Raw genomic sequence first — 14,929 nt, forward strand, 5'->3', positions numbered from 1 at the left:
TGCACCTCTCTTTTTCGTAAACCGGTTGCAGTGAACACACTCATGCACTATAACAGCTATCACCCTCCTCATACAAAACGAGCGGTGCCATATAGTCAATTCTTAAGGACCAGTAGAGTAAATAACACGGAAGAAGGTTTTATTCGTCAAGCAGAGGAAACGAGAGAGAGATTCAGAAAAAGAGGATACCCGGAGAGCGTTTTAACACCAGCTCTAGCGAGAGTTAAAAATGAGAGGGCAGTAACAAAGATTGATAAAAAGCCACCCCCACACCAAATACAAAAAAAGGGGAATAATAGGAGATTTAACTTTTGTTTCAAATTTAGCAACATGGACCAACAAATTAGATTGGCAGTTAAAAAGAATTGGCACCTGTTAGAAAGAGATAAGGATCTAACCGAAATAGCTGCTAGAGGCCCCCTTATAGCCAATAGGAGGAGTGTCAGATTGCGGGACAAATTAGTAAAAAATCGGGTGGTCAAGCCGAGTACTAATTGGCTTTTAGGAGGATCTCTTAAGGGGAATTTCAGGTGCGGCCATTGTCCATGTTGTCAGCAGCATCTTTTAGATCGATGCCTTCAGATAGGATCCATAAGTCATGTGGTTGATGATTTCATTACTTGTAAGACTGATCACATAGTGTACATTGTTTTTTGCCCTTGCAGGTACTTTTACATCGGCAAAACCATTCGGCCGATGTATATTCGATTTCGGGAGCACTGTAAGTCTGTGGTGTCCGGGAAGGGAGTCCCGCGACTTATTAACCATATGAGGGAGAAACATGGAGGTAGGACTGAGTGCCTTACCTTTGCTGGTATTGAGAAGGTGGTCCTGCCCATTCAGGGTGGCGATTTGGACAATCTGCTCCTGAGGTGTGAGGCCAGGTGGATCCTGCGCAGTGGCGCCATGGGTCCGCTTGGCTTCAATGACAGGGTCGATATGTCCATCTTCCTATAGGTGGCGCAAGAGTCTCTGTTCCTTTAAAGTAAACAGGATTGGTTCGCCGCTGAGCGCGGCGGTTTTGAAATTCTCCTGTGTAATACACTAATGTCTTGTTGTAATGCACTTTCTGTAAATGCGTGTACTCCGATACTAATTGTTTTTAATTTGTCCTTTTAATGTTTTTACATTGTGCTTGGTGTAGTTTCCGGTTGGTGGGAGGGATCGAGCGGTGGGAGGTGTCCAGTCTGGCACACTATAAACTGCTGCCGGTCCCGAACACTAATCGACCCGTAGAAGCGCAGGACAAGCGCGAAACGGCCGTCGTCCACCCCTGCTCCTTCTCTCTCCCCCGGCCGCTGCCTTTACTCTGGATGTCAAGTTTATAATAAAGAAGTGATTTTATAGAAGACCGGTGAGTGCCCTCTCTCCTTCATCTTATCCTCAGCATATATATATATATATTCCTCCTGTACTTTCTCACTATCTCCCCAGATTCTGATATTACGTCTCCTTATCTCTCTGTGATGCCGTTACACTGAGCGCTACTGACACCTACTGGCGAAACCAATAAAATGCTTCCATCTGTTGTGCAGTACTAGGTGTTACCAGCAGAGGCCACTCCAGCTCTAAACCTTCAGGACGAAACATGAATCACCTGCAAATATCACATTATAATGAGGTTACGCTGAAGGCCTCATGAGAAAATGACCTATTGTTTATATCAGGTTTTTTTTCTTCAATGTATTTTTTTCCATATAACAATCTGTATTAAAAATATAGTAGTAATATAATATATCAAAAATTATTAACACAAATAAATATATTTAAAAAATTACCAATAATAAGTATAAAATAAACAGACCACAAATCAACCCCCTAAAAACACAAGAAGATCCTAAGGGTGCGTGTCCACGTTCAGGATGGCCGGCGCTTTGGACGGAGCGGAAAACTCGCTCTGCCCTAAGCCCCGCCCCCTTCTGGAGACACGATGATGCCGGATGTGTTCATTGCACACATCCGGCATCATCGCACCCCACACATAGGGCCCTGTGATTTACCTTGCAGCGGCGCAGCAAGGTAAACGGACATGCTGCGATCTAAAAAGACGCGGCGCATGTCCGGAATCGCAGGGCCGCCGGGTGCGTATTAGCACGCATAGTGGAGACGGGATTTCATAAAATCCCCTCCACTATGCTGTAACATCTGGACGCGGCAGATTGAATGCTGCGGCTCTGCTCAGCGTTCAATCCGCTGCTATTCCGGATGTAAAACGGCCCGTGGACACATACCCTAAGACAAACACACTGACGAGCAAAAGAGTAACAATGTTTTGACCTTTTGACTTTCAGGCTCCATATCTCACCATCCACTACTGCTTCCAACGTGAGACTCCCATCATTTTATAGACAATCATCTTGGCTGTCTTATACACAAATGTATTGTTTATTGTTGATGCGTTTCAGATTCCACCGACTCCTTCCTCAGGATAACCATACAAAAATCAATCAATTGTCCTGCAGACGTTACACAAGTCTGGAAGCTGCAAATAAGGTGAGAGACTTCAACTTCACTATTGTGATGAGAAGCGTTGGCTTGAGTTTGCAAAAACGTATGACAAATGGACAGTATAAGATTGAAGATGGGTGATTTGGAGCGATGAGATGAAAGGCAACAGACTAGTCTCTGATGGGTGCAAATGGGTCTGGAAGAAACAAGGGAAAACGGGGCCAATGGCTGCAATCATTGAAGGAACTGTCAAGTTTTGGTAGAGGAAACCTGATCATATGGGGTTGTTTCAGGGTATGTACACACTTTCCGGATTTTTTGCGTTTTTCGCTATAAAAACGCATACATATGCATCCCATCATTTAGAATGCATTCCGCAATTTTTGTGCATATGTCACTTTTTTTTCCCGCGAAAAAAATGCATCGCGGTAAAAAACGCAGCATGTTCATTAATTTTGCTGATTTTTTGCGGATTTCCCACCATATTATTGCATTTGGAACCCCCGGAAAAATCTGCAAAAAAATCCACACAAAAAATGCGAGAAAAACATGAAAAAACGCACAGGATTTCTTGCAGAAAATGTCCGGTTTTGGTCAGGAAATTTCTGCAAGAAATCCTGACGTGTGCACATAGCCTCACAGCCAAAGATGTTGGATACTTGACCAGGATCGATGGTGGTCTCACGGCTGAGCTATATGTGTATTTTGATCTGACGTTTAGATCGGACTCGGACATCACTAAGATGACAGTTCTGTTCGATTTTTACACAGACCCATAGACTTGCATTGACAATTTTGTTCTGACGTTTGGATCAGTATGGAACATATCTCCATGATTTTGTATGGACTATAAACAATCCCGGACATGTGAACTGCCCCATTCACTATTTTAGGCACAAGTGTTATCTGTGAAAAGCACGGATAGCACATCCCACCCTATTTCCTTATAGATTGTAGCTTGCGAGCAGGACCCTCACTCCTCCTGTACCTGCGGATCTGTGTCACTTTGTGATATATTTATTGTCTGTTCATGTCCCTGCTTAATTGTAAAGTGGTCAGAAAATGTTGGCGCTATAGAAATAAAAATATCATCATCACTAGTATAAGAAAATATAACGTGTGAATGAGCCGTTGATAATTATCAATTGTATTAATTAATTTAGTTCCAAGTTTATTAAGCTAATTTATAGATGAATGGGAAAGTGTCTAATATTTCTAGGGAAGACCACAAATGTATTACATAGGGCAAAAATGTGACGGGTTTGGCAGAGGTTTTAGGACAGTTAGGCCGGCGTCACACTAGCGAGTTTTACGGACGTATGAGCGCAAGAAAATACGTCCGTAAAATACGCATTACACACGGCCCAATGATTCTCTATGGCCCAGCTCCTATCAGCCGTATTTTACGGATCTGTATTATACGGCCGTAGAAAATCGCAGCATGCTGCGTTTGTCACCGTATTGCGCAAAAAAATCGCCAATGAAAGTCTATGGGGGCGAGAAAAATATGGATTACTCACGAACCAGCAGTGTGACTTGCAAGAAATACGCAGCGGTGTTATAGAGAAAAGCCGGCAATTCAATTGCCGGCTTTTGCTATCTCCTTCCCAAACCCGACAGGATATGAGACATGGTTTACATACAGTAAACCATCTCATATCCCTTTTTTTTTTGCATATTCCACACTAATAATGTTAGTAGTGTGTATGTGCAAAATTTGGGCCCTCTAGCTATTAAATTAAAGGGTTAAATCACGGAAAAAATTGGCGTGGGCTCCCGCACAATTTTCTCCACCAGAGTGGTAAAGCCAGTGACTGAGGGCAGATATTAATAGCCTGGAGAGGGTCCATGGTTATTGGCCCCCCCCCCCGGCTAAAAACATCTGCCCCCAGCCACCCCAGAAAAGGCACATCTGGAAGATGCGCCTATTCTGGCACTTGGCCACTCTCTTCCCACTCCCGTGTAGCGGTGGGATATGGGGTAATGAAGGGTTAATGTCACCTTGCTATTGTAAGGTGACATTAAGCCAGATTAATAACGGAGAGGCGTCAATTATGACACCTATCCATTATTAATCCAATAGTATGAAATGGTTAAGAAAACACACATTATTACAAAGTATTTTAATGAAATAAAGACAGATGTTGTTGTAATATTTTATTAGACTCTTAATCCACCTGAAGACCCTTGTCACCTGAAACAAAGTAAAAAAAAAACAAACAACAATATTCCATACCTTCTGTCGTTCTGTCCCACGTTGCAAATCCATCTGAAAGGGTTAACTAATTTTACAAGCAGAAGCCTGTTAATGCAGCTGCACCTGCCTGTAAAAACCAGGGGAATGAATGGAAAGCAGGGTGACCTGTAGTTACCTTGAGTTGCGGTGATGCGCCCTCTGCTGGATGTCCTCATGAACTGGAGCCTGTGAAAAGTTCCCACGCTCGAGTTCATATGAGGACATCCAGCAGAGGGCTAGGTAGTAGGTAGGGATGTGAACGCTGTGTTCTGGGATGGGTGGGCGCAGAGGAGTCTGCGGGATGTGCCGTGGTGCTGTGCCTGGATTTGCCATTGTGCCGCGTCGGGATGTGCCGTGATGCTTGGATGTGCCGTGATGCTTGGATGTGCTGTGGTGCCGGCATGTGCCGGTGCCTGCGCCGGGATGTGTCGGCGCCGAGATGTGCCGTGGTGCCGGCATCTGCCGGTGCCTGCGCCGGCATGTGTCGGCGCCGGGATGTGCTGTGGGGCTACGCCGGGCGGTGCGGTGGGTCCGCTGGCCGTGCTGGGGTCTGCTGCAGGCGTCATTGCTGTGTGTGTCTCTGTGTGCAGGCGTCGTCCGATGGGACTACAAGTCCTATCGGACGATGCCTGCTACAGTGACAGTGAGTGACACATTAGCCAATGATGGGACAGTAGTAGTCCCATCATCCAGCTAATGTGTTGAATGTAAAAAAAACCAACACACACACACACACACACACACGTACATACATACAGACATACAGTACATACAACATGCAGACACAGTACATACAGACATACAACATACACCATGTGACATGCAACATGTGGCGACATGAGAGGGAATGCGACATATGACATGCAAAATGTTACATGCAACATGCGACGACATGCAACATGCCACATGCAACATGCAACAACATGTGACGGCATGTGACATGCAACGACATGTGACATGCGTCAACATGCAACATGTGACAACATGCGACATGTGACATGAGATGACATGCGAAATGCAACATGTGGCAGCATGCGACATATGACAACATGTGACATGCAACATGCGACGACATGCAGCATTCGACGACATGCAGCATTCGACGACATGCAACATGCGACGACATGCGACGACATGCGACATGTGACATGCGGTGACATGCGGCGACATGCAACATTCGACAACATACGACGACATGCAATGACATGCAACATGTGACATGTGACGACATGCAACGACATGCAACATGCGACAACATGCAACATGCGACGGCATGCAACAACATGCAACATGTGACATGCAACGAAATGCGACATACAACATGCGAGGGCATGCGACATGTGACAACATGTGACATGCGACAACATGCAACATGAGACATGTGATATGCGACATGCACCATGCGACAACATGCAACATGCGAGAACATGCAACATGTGACGACATGCAACATGTGACATGAAACATGCAACATGCGACGACATGCAACATACGACATGCAACATGCCACATACAGTACATACATACAGTACATACATACAACATACATACAGACGTACAGCACATAAAACATAGAGTACATACTCACTATCACTTGTCACTTTGTTCCTCGAAGCCAGTGTTACCTGTAAAAAATATTAAAATAATAAACAAACACTATACTCCCTGATCCGCAGAAATCCAATTAAAACGAGTGTCCCTCGCCGATCTCCCGTGGAGAGCAGGAGCATCAGCTGATGCGACCGCTCTCCAGGGGCTCCAGGAATACAATGATGGAAGGTATCCTTCCACAATGTTTTCCCCACAATGTATTCCTACGCCCCTGTGAGAAAATAGTCCCTAGTCTCACTTTTGGTATTGCTGTGTGAGAAAGTTCCCACGCAGCTTTTTGCCATAAAGTGAGACCAGTGAACTATAGTAACCTCTCAGTGATGCACTGCAGGAGCCATTGTCTCCTGTCAGTGTGTCACATAGGGTCCTATAGAGCAGTGACATCACCCGATGTCACTGTTCTATAGGGGAGATCGTCATGGGACACTCGTTATTAATTGGACTACGGTGGACAGGTAGTATACGGTTTATTATTTTACATTTTTTGCAGGCGCCGAAGTATGGTAAGTATGCTTAAATGAAGAATATTAACCCCTTTCTGCCAGCTGACGGAATAGTACGTTAGCTGGCAGATCCCCTGCTTTAAGGTGGGCTCCGGCGGTGAGCCCACCTTAAAGCCGCAATATGTCAGCTGTTTTGTACAGCTGACGTGTGTGCGCAATGAGCGCGAGCGGAATCGCGATCCGCCCGCCCCCATTAACTAGTTAAATGCCGCCGTCAAGCGCTGACAGCGGCATTTAACTAGCACTCCCGGCTGCACGGCCGGAAGTGCTCACACCGCTGACCCCCGTCACATGATCAAGGGTCAGCGGTGCATTGCCATAACAACCAGAGGTCTCCTTGAGACCTCTATGGTTGTTGATGGCCGATTGCTTTGAGCGCCACCCTGTGGTCGGCGCTCAAAGTACACCACCATTTCTACTACATAGAGGTGATCTGTACTTCACCTCTATGTAGCAGAGCCGATCGTGTAGTGCATGCTTTTAGCCTCCTATGGAGGCTATTGAAGCATGCCAAAAAAAAAAAAAAAAGTGTTTAAAAATATAAAAAATATATAAAAGTTTAAATCACCCCCCTTTCGCCCCAATCAAAATAAAACAATTAAAAAAAAATCAAACCTACACATATTTGGTATCACCGCGTTCAGAATCGCCCGATCTATCAATAAAAACAAAGGATTAACCTGACCACTAAATGGCGTAGCGAGAAAAAAAATCAAAACGCCAAAATTACGGTTTTTTGGTCGCCGCGACATTGCATTAAAGTGCAATAACGGGCGATCAAAGAACGTATCTACACCAAAATGGTATCATTAAAAATGACAGCTTGGCATGCAAAAAAGAAGCGCTCACCTGACCCCAGATCACGAAAATTGGAGACGCTACGGGTATCGGAAAATCGCACACTTTTTTTTTTTGCAAACTTTGGAATTTTTATCCACCACTTAGATAAAACATAAACTAGACATGTTAGGTGTCTATGAACTCGTAATGACCTGGAGAATCATAATGGCAGGTTAGTTTTAGCATTTAGTGAACCTAGCAAAAAAGCCAAACGAAAAACAAGTCTGAGATTGCACTTTTTTTTGCAATTTCATCACACTTGGAATTTTTTTCCCATTTTCTGTTACATGGCATGGTAAAACCAATGGTATCGTTCAAAAGTACATCTCGTCCCGCAAAAAATAAGCCCTCATATGGCCATATTGACTGAAAAATAAAAAAGTTATGGTTCTGGGAAGTAGGGGAGCGAAAAACAAAAACGAAAAAACGGAAAAAGCTCTGGGGGTGAAGGGGTTAAAATACTTTTTCCCTAATGTGTGTGTGTTTTATTAATCCTTTAATACTATTGGATTAATAACGGATAGGCGTCTTATTGACGCCTCTCCGTTATTAACCCGGCTTAATGTCACCTTACAATAGCAAGGTGACATTAACCCCTTATTACCCCATATCCCACCGCTACACCGGAGTGGGAAGATAGGGGCTAAGTGCCGGAATTGGCGCATCTTACAGATGCGCCATTTTTGGGGCGGCTGCGGACTGGTATTTGTAGCTGGGGGGAGGGCCAATATCCATGGCCCCTCTCTAGGCTATGAATATCAGCCCGCAGCTGTCTGCGTAGCCTTTCTGGCTATGAAATATAGGGGGACCCCACGTCATTTTTTTGGGGGGTCCCCCTATTTTAATAGCCAGTAAAGGCTACGCAGACAGCTGCGGGCTGATATTCATAGCAGGCTACAAATATTGGCCCTCGGCTGTCGGCTTTCCCCCTCTGGCGCAGAAAATTTCGCGGGAGCCCACGCCATATTTTTTTTTCTTCGTTTTTTTTTTACTGAAACATATTGTCCATTAACCCCTTTCTGCCAGCTGACGGAATAGTACATCAGCTGGCATTATCCCCACGCTTTGAGGTGGGCTTCGGCGGTGAGCAACATGTCAGTTGTTTTCATTACAACAAAAAAAATTATGTTTTTTTGGTCGCCGTGACATTGCATCAAAATGCAATAATGGGCAATCAAAAGAACGTATCTGCACAAAAGTGGTATCATTAAAAACGTCAGCTCGGCGAGCAAAAAATTAGCCCTCACCCGACCCAATATCTCAGAAAATATAGACGCTACGGGTATCGGAAAACGGCGCAATTATTTTATTTCTTTTTAGCAAAGTTTTGAATTTTTTTTTACCACTTAGATAAAAAATAATCTACACGTGTTTGGTGTCTATGAACTCGTAATGACCTGGAAAATCATAATGGCAGGTCAATTTTATGCTGTGTGCACACGTTGCAGATTTGGGTGCAGAATTTTCTGCACAAAATCTGCATCTCCTTGCTGAAAACGCAGCTGCGTTTTTTATGCATTTTTTTCACGTTTTTTTCATATTTTTTGCGTGGTTTTCATGCGGGTTTTTTGTGTGGTTTTGATGCAGTTCTTGGTGCGGTTTTTGCGTGGTTTTGATTCAGTTTTTGCTGCAGTATTTGGTGCGGTTTTTTGCGTGGTTTTGATTCAGGTTTTTGATGCTTTTTTATGCAGTTTTTGGTGAAGTTTTGATGCAGTTTTTGATTCAGTTTTGATGCAGTTTTTGGTGCGGTTATGATGCAGTTTTTGGTGCGGTTTTGATGCAGTTTTTGGTGCGGTTTTGATGCTGTTTTTGGTGCGGTTTTGATTCAGTTTTTGGTGCAGTTTTGATGCAGTATTTGGTGTGGTTTTGATGCAGTATTTGGTGCTGTTTTGATGCAGTTTTTGGTGCGGTTATGATGCAGTATTTGGTGCGGTTTTGATGCTGTTGTTGGTGCAGTTTTGATGCTGTTTTTGGTGCCGTTTTGCTGCAGTTTTTGATACAGTTCTTGGTGAGGGTTTGATGCATTTTTGATGCAATATTTGGAGCAGTTTTGATGCAGTTTTTGGTGCGGTTTTTGCGCGGTTTTGATTCAGTTTTTGCTGCAGTATTTGGTGCTTTTTTGCGTGGTTTTGATTCAGGTTTTTGATGCTTTTTTATGCAGTTTTTGGCGAACTTTTGATGCAGTATTTGGTGCGGTTTTGATGCAGTATTTGGTGTGGTTTTGATGCAGTTTTTGGTGCGGTTTTGAAGCAGTTTTTTGTGCGTTTAGGCCATGTGCCCACGCTGCGGATTCCGCTGCGGAATTTTCTGCAGCGGATTTGATAAATCCGCAGTGCAAAACCGCTGTGGTTATTACTGCGGATTTATCGCGGTTTCTATAGCGGTTTCCGCTGCGGATTTACACCTGCAGTTTTCTATTGGAGCAGGTTTAAACCCGCAGCGCAATCCGCACAAAGAAATGACATGCTGCGGAATATAAACCGATGCGTTTCCGCTCGTTTTTTCCGCAGCATGTACACTGCGGAATTCATTTCCCATAGGTTTATATTGTACTGTAAACTCATGGGAAACCACTGCGGACCCACAGCTGCGGAAACGCTGCGGTTCCGCAGCAAAATCCGCAGCGTGTGCACATACCCTTATGATGCCGTTTTTGGTGCGGTTTTGATGCAGTTTTTGGTGCGGTTTTGATGCGGTTTTGATGCAGTTTTTGGTGCGGTTTTGATGCTGTTGTTGGTGGGGTTTTGATACAGTTTTTGGTGCAGTTTTGATGCTGTTGTTGGTGCGGTTTTGATGCAGTTTTTGCTGCAGTTTTGATGCAGTTTTTTGTGGAGTTTTTTCGCGCTTTTGATGCATTTTTTAATTTTTTTTGGTGCGGTTTTTGCGTGTTTTTTGTGCGTTTTTGTATGCATTTTTGAAAGCTAAATAAAGATGTATTATTGAACAAAAAAAAGATTTGTGATGTCATTATTGTCCAACCTCCTCTTTTACATTTGTCCAACCCACACTCAATTACACACAGATAGATAGACATATAGATGATAGATGAAATGGATAGACAGAGCTACATATAGATAGATCTATAGATGCATACATCTATCTATTCCTATATCTATCTATAGATATATCTGGATAGATATATCTATTGATAGATGTATGGATAGTGTAGGGTGCGTGTCCACTGTCCAGATTACATCCAAATTAGCTGCAAATTGGATGCTGCGTACTTGTAGTCCCATCAGATGATGCCTGCACACACCCCAAAAGACCCCCCGCACAGCCCCGCACACACCCGAACAGTCCCGCACACACCCGAACAGTCCCGCAGACCCCGTCCGCACACACATACACGCACACCATCACCGCCCACACACTTCCCTCCTCCCGAACTGCAGCGTTTCTCGGACCCACATCCGCATCTAAACTGCAGCTCTGTTTTACATCTGCGGTTTTGCTGCAGATGTGCCCGACTCAATGAAAGTCTATGGGTACAGAAACGCTGCAGTTTGGCAAAAAAAGAAGTGATATGCTGCTGAAAAAAAAAAGCTGCGTTTCGGTGTGTCTTTTTCCGCAGCATGTGCACAACAAGTCTGCTGCTCCCATAGACTTACATTGGTTGAGCACTACACTGCGGATTTGATGCAACTCTGGGCAGCAAAAAACCCTGCGGATCTGCAATCAAATCCGCAACGTGTGCACAGCCTTAGCATTTAGTGAACCTAGCAAAAAAGCCAAGCAAAAAATAAGTGTGGGATTGCACTTTTTTTGCAATTTCATCGCACTTTGACTTTTTTTTCACATTTTCTGTTACACGACATGGTAAAACCAATGGTGTCGTTCAAAAGTAGAACTTGTCCCGCAAAAGATAAGCCCTCACATGGCCATATTGATGGAAACATTATGGCTCTGGAAAGAAGGGGAGAGATAAACGAAAAAAGCTCCAGGGGTGAAGGGGGTTTAGAAACATGGATATGGACATATCTATGGAAATAGACATAGATATATAGATATATCTGTATGTATCTATCTATCCATCCTATATCTCTGTATCTATCTATCTATCTATCTATCTATAATAATAATTTTTATTTATATAGCGCCAACATATTCCGCAGCGCTTTACAACTTATAGAGGGGACTTGTACAGACAATAGACATTACAGCATAACAGAAATCACAGTTCAAAACAGATACCAGGAGGAATGAGGGCCCTGCTCGCAAGCTTACAAACTATGAGGAAAAGGGGAGACACGAGAGGTGGATGGTAACAATTGCTTTAGTTGTTCGGACCAGCCATAGTGTAAGGCTCGGGTGTTCATGTAAAGCTGCATGAACCAGTTAACTGCCTAAGTATGTAGCAGTACAGACACAGAGGGCTATTAACTGCATAAAGTGTATGAGAACATGATGAGAGGAACCTGATAATGTTTATTTTTATTTATTTTTTTATTTTTTTTAGGCCACACAGGGATAGTTAGGTTAATGCGTTGAGGCGGTAGGCCAGTCTGAACAAATGCGTTTTTAGGGCACGCTTAAAACTGTGGGGATTGGGGATTAATCGTATTAACCTGGGTAGTGCATTCCAAAGAATTGGCGCAGCACGTGTAAAGTCTTGGAGACGGGAATGGGAGGTTCTGATTATTGAGGATGCTAACCTGAGGTCATTAGCGGAGCGGAGGGCACGGGTAGGGTGGTAGACTGAGACCAGAGAGGAGATGTAGGGTGGTGCTGAGCCATGGAGTGCTTTGTGGATGAGGGTAGTAGTTTTGTACTGGATTCTTTAGTGGATGGGTAGCCAGTGTAATGACTGGCACAAGGTAGAGGCATCGGTGTAATGGTTGGTGAGGCATATGATCCTGGCAGCAGCATTCAGGACAGATTGGAGCGGGGAGAGTTTGGTAAGAGGGAGGCCGATTAGTAGAGATTTACAATAGTCCAGACGAGAATGAATAAGTGAGACAATAAGAGTTTTTGCAGAGTCGAAAGTAAAAAAAGGGCGAATTCTAGAAATGTTTTTGAGATGCAGATAGGAAGAGCGAGCCAGTGATCGGATGTGGGGGATGAATGAAAGCTCGGAATCAAGGATGACCCCAAGGCAGCGGGCATGTTGCTTTGGAGTAATGGTGGAACCGCACACGGAGATGGCAATGTCAGGCAAAGGTAGGTTAGTAGAGGGAGAGAACACGAGGAGTTCAGTTTTTGACAGGTTCAGTTTCAGATAGAGGGAGGACATGATGTTAGAGAGAGACATCTGTGTGTAATGGAGTGTGCGTTGGACAAATGTAAAAGAGGAGGTTGGACAGAAATGACATCACAAATCTTTTTGAAGCTAGAGGAGGTTCCTGCTTAGTGGCAGTGCAATGCATCATGGAACTTGTAGTATTAGAGCACAATAACTCAGGAGAAAGGAGGTTGTCGATTAACCCCATGAGAGCTAGATCCAGCACTGAAGATGTGCTGCTACAGCATGATAAAAGGTAATATTGCTAAAATAAAGACAGTGGATGTTTTCAGTAGCACATAATTGCAAGATTTATGAAAAAAAAAAAATTATTGTAGTGGACAACTTATTTAAGTCTGAAGTTCCAGCCTGGACTCACCGGACTCAAGTTAGTCTGCAGTTAGCTATTAGTTATTAGCTATTCGATTTTCATGTATGGCAGTTAGCTATTAGTTATTAGTTAGCTATTCGATTTTCATATATGGCAGTTAGCTATTTGTTATTAGTTAGCTATTCGATTTTCATGTATGGTTAATTATACATAGAGTGGATATTGTTTGGGTAAAATTTTGATCAGGACTTTGAGATGTTTATTTTGACTACTTGTGGTCCTGGGTTATTCACGTAAATAGCTTATGCCGCACATAATCAAACGCACTCAATCGTACGTAAATTCAATTTGAAAACAGGTACCCTTGACCACTAGTATTAAAAATGAACATATCAATGTCCTGAATAATATTTACCAAAAAAATTATCAACTCTGTGTAGTTCAGAAGTTATTCACGTAAATCGCTTATGTCGCGCATAATCAAACACACTCAATCATACGTAAGTTCAATTTGAAAACAGGTACTCTAGACCACTAGTACTCAAAATGACCAGCTCAATGTCCTGAACAATATTTGCCAAAAAAATTATCAACTCTATGTGTAGTTCAGAAGTTATTCACGTAAATCGCTTATTTTTGTATGTTAACAGAACCTTGGAAGAGTTTCACCAGTAACTTGCTAGAACTATCATCAAAATGTACTTCATGGCCAGAATGTTGTCAACTACATCCAGTAAGACATTAATTATTCACAGAATCAGCTTACCTTGAACCACAAGTAGTCAAATGAATCAAGTTCAAGTTCTGCACATAATCTGAAATAAAATATCAGAACTCTGTATAGTTCAGAAGCGAAAAGGAAAAATCACTTATTTCCATGTGTGAAAATAAACATGGTAAAATGTCGTTAATAATGTATTAGGTGTGTTTTCAAAATGTTTTATACCTTGTCAGTAAACAATGCAATCAGTTTGGGAGTTAGGCCGGAGTCACACACAACATATAAAAATACAGTCCGTTTTTGATGGCCGAGATAAGCAGAAAATTTCCTGAACAGTGATCCGTATTCAATGCGAGGATGCAATTTTTTCTCCTACAATTATCCGTGTGCCATCCGTGTGGCATCCGTATGGCGAAATTTTCTCGACGGCTTGCAAAATGGACATAGAATGGTTCCATGGCCTCAAATATTCCTTATAACATATATACAGTCTATATATACACTGTGTTCCAAATTATTATGCAAATAATATTTCCTCATATTTTCTCTAAATTACCTATCTGAATTGCAGTCATTGTTATTTTCCAGTCATCTACTATTCTAGTATAATTGCAATGTTTTGGAAAAAACTGCCTATGAAAACAGTATCTTTTAAAAAAAAAATAAACACTCAAAATGCATGTTCCAAATTATTATGCACAGCAGAGTTTTCAACCTCTTTTTTTTATTTTGAACAAAAAAAGGTCAATTGTGAAGTTATAAGCATTATCAGCTTATTACAAAATGAAATCAAACAGTTTTCAAGTGAAAACTTTATTCTAGGTGATGTTACATTTGCACATAGGACTCCTTGTTCGAAAAAAGCTTCTGAACTCTCTCGTCCATTGAATTTGTCAGTTTTTGGATGGTTTCTGCTTCATTTGTTTTGCATGTGGACAGAATACCCTCCCAGAGCTGTTGCTTAGATGTGAACTGCCTCCCGCCATCATAGACACTCCTTTTCAGGGCCGCCATCAGG

At 42.9% G+C, this 14,929-nt stretch overlaps 1 protein-coding gene across 2 annotated transcripts in view; it reads left to right on the plus strand.

Moving 5' to 3' along the window:
- Positions 1-1,771: 1,771 nt before the first annotated feature.
- Positions 1,772-14,929, plus strand: part of LOC143784337 (FAST kinase domain-containing protein 1, mitochondrial-like) — a 50,304-nt gene continuing 37,146 nt past the window's right edge. The window contains exons 1-2 of one of the 2 annotated variants that reach the window (XM_077272518.1): positions 1,772-2,493; positions 13,841-13,923. The gene's annotated coding sequence lies outside the window, so the exon portion shown is untranslated. The remainder of the gene's footprint in view (positions 2,494-13,840; positions 13,924-14,929) is intronic. The other variant, XM_077272519.1, reaches the window with a different exon arrangement.

This window comes from Ranitomeya variabilis, chromosome 7 (genome assembly GCF_051348905.1).
Source record: "Ranitomeya variabilis isolate aRanVar5 chromosome 7, aRanVar5.hap1, whole genome shotgun sequence".
In the NCBI taxonomy this organism is placed as follows: Eukaryota; Metazoa; Chordata; class Amphibia; order Anura; family Dendrobatidae; genus Ranitomeya; species Ranitomeya variabilis.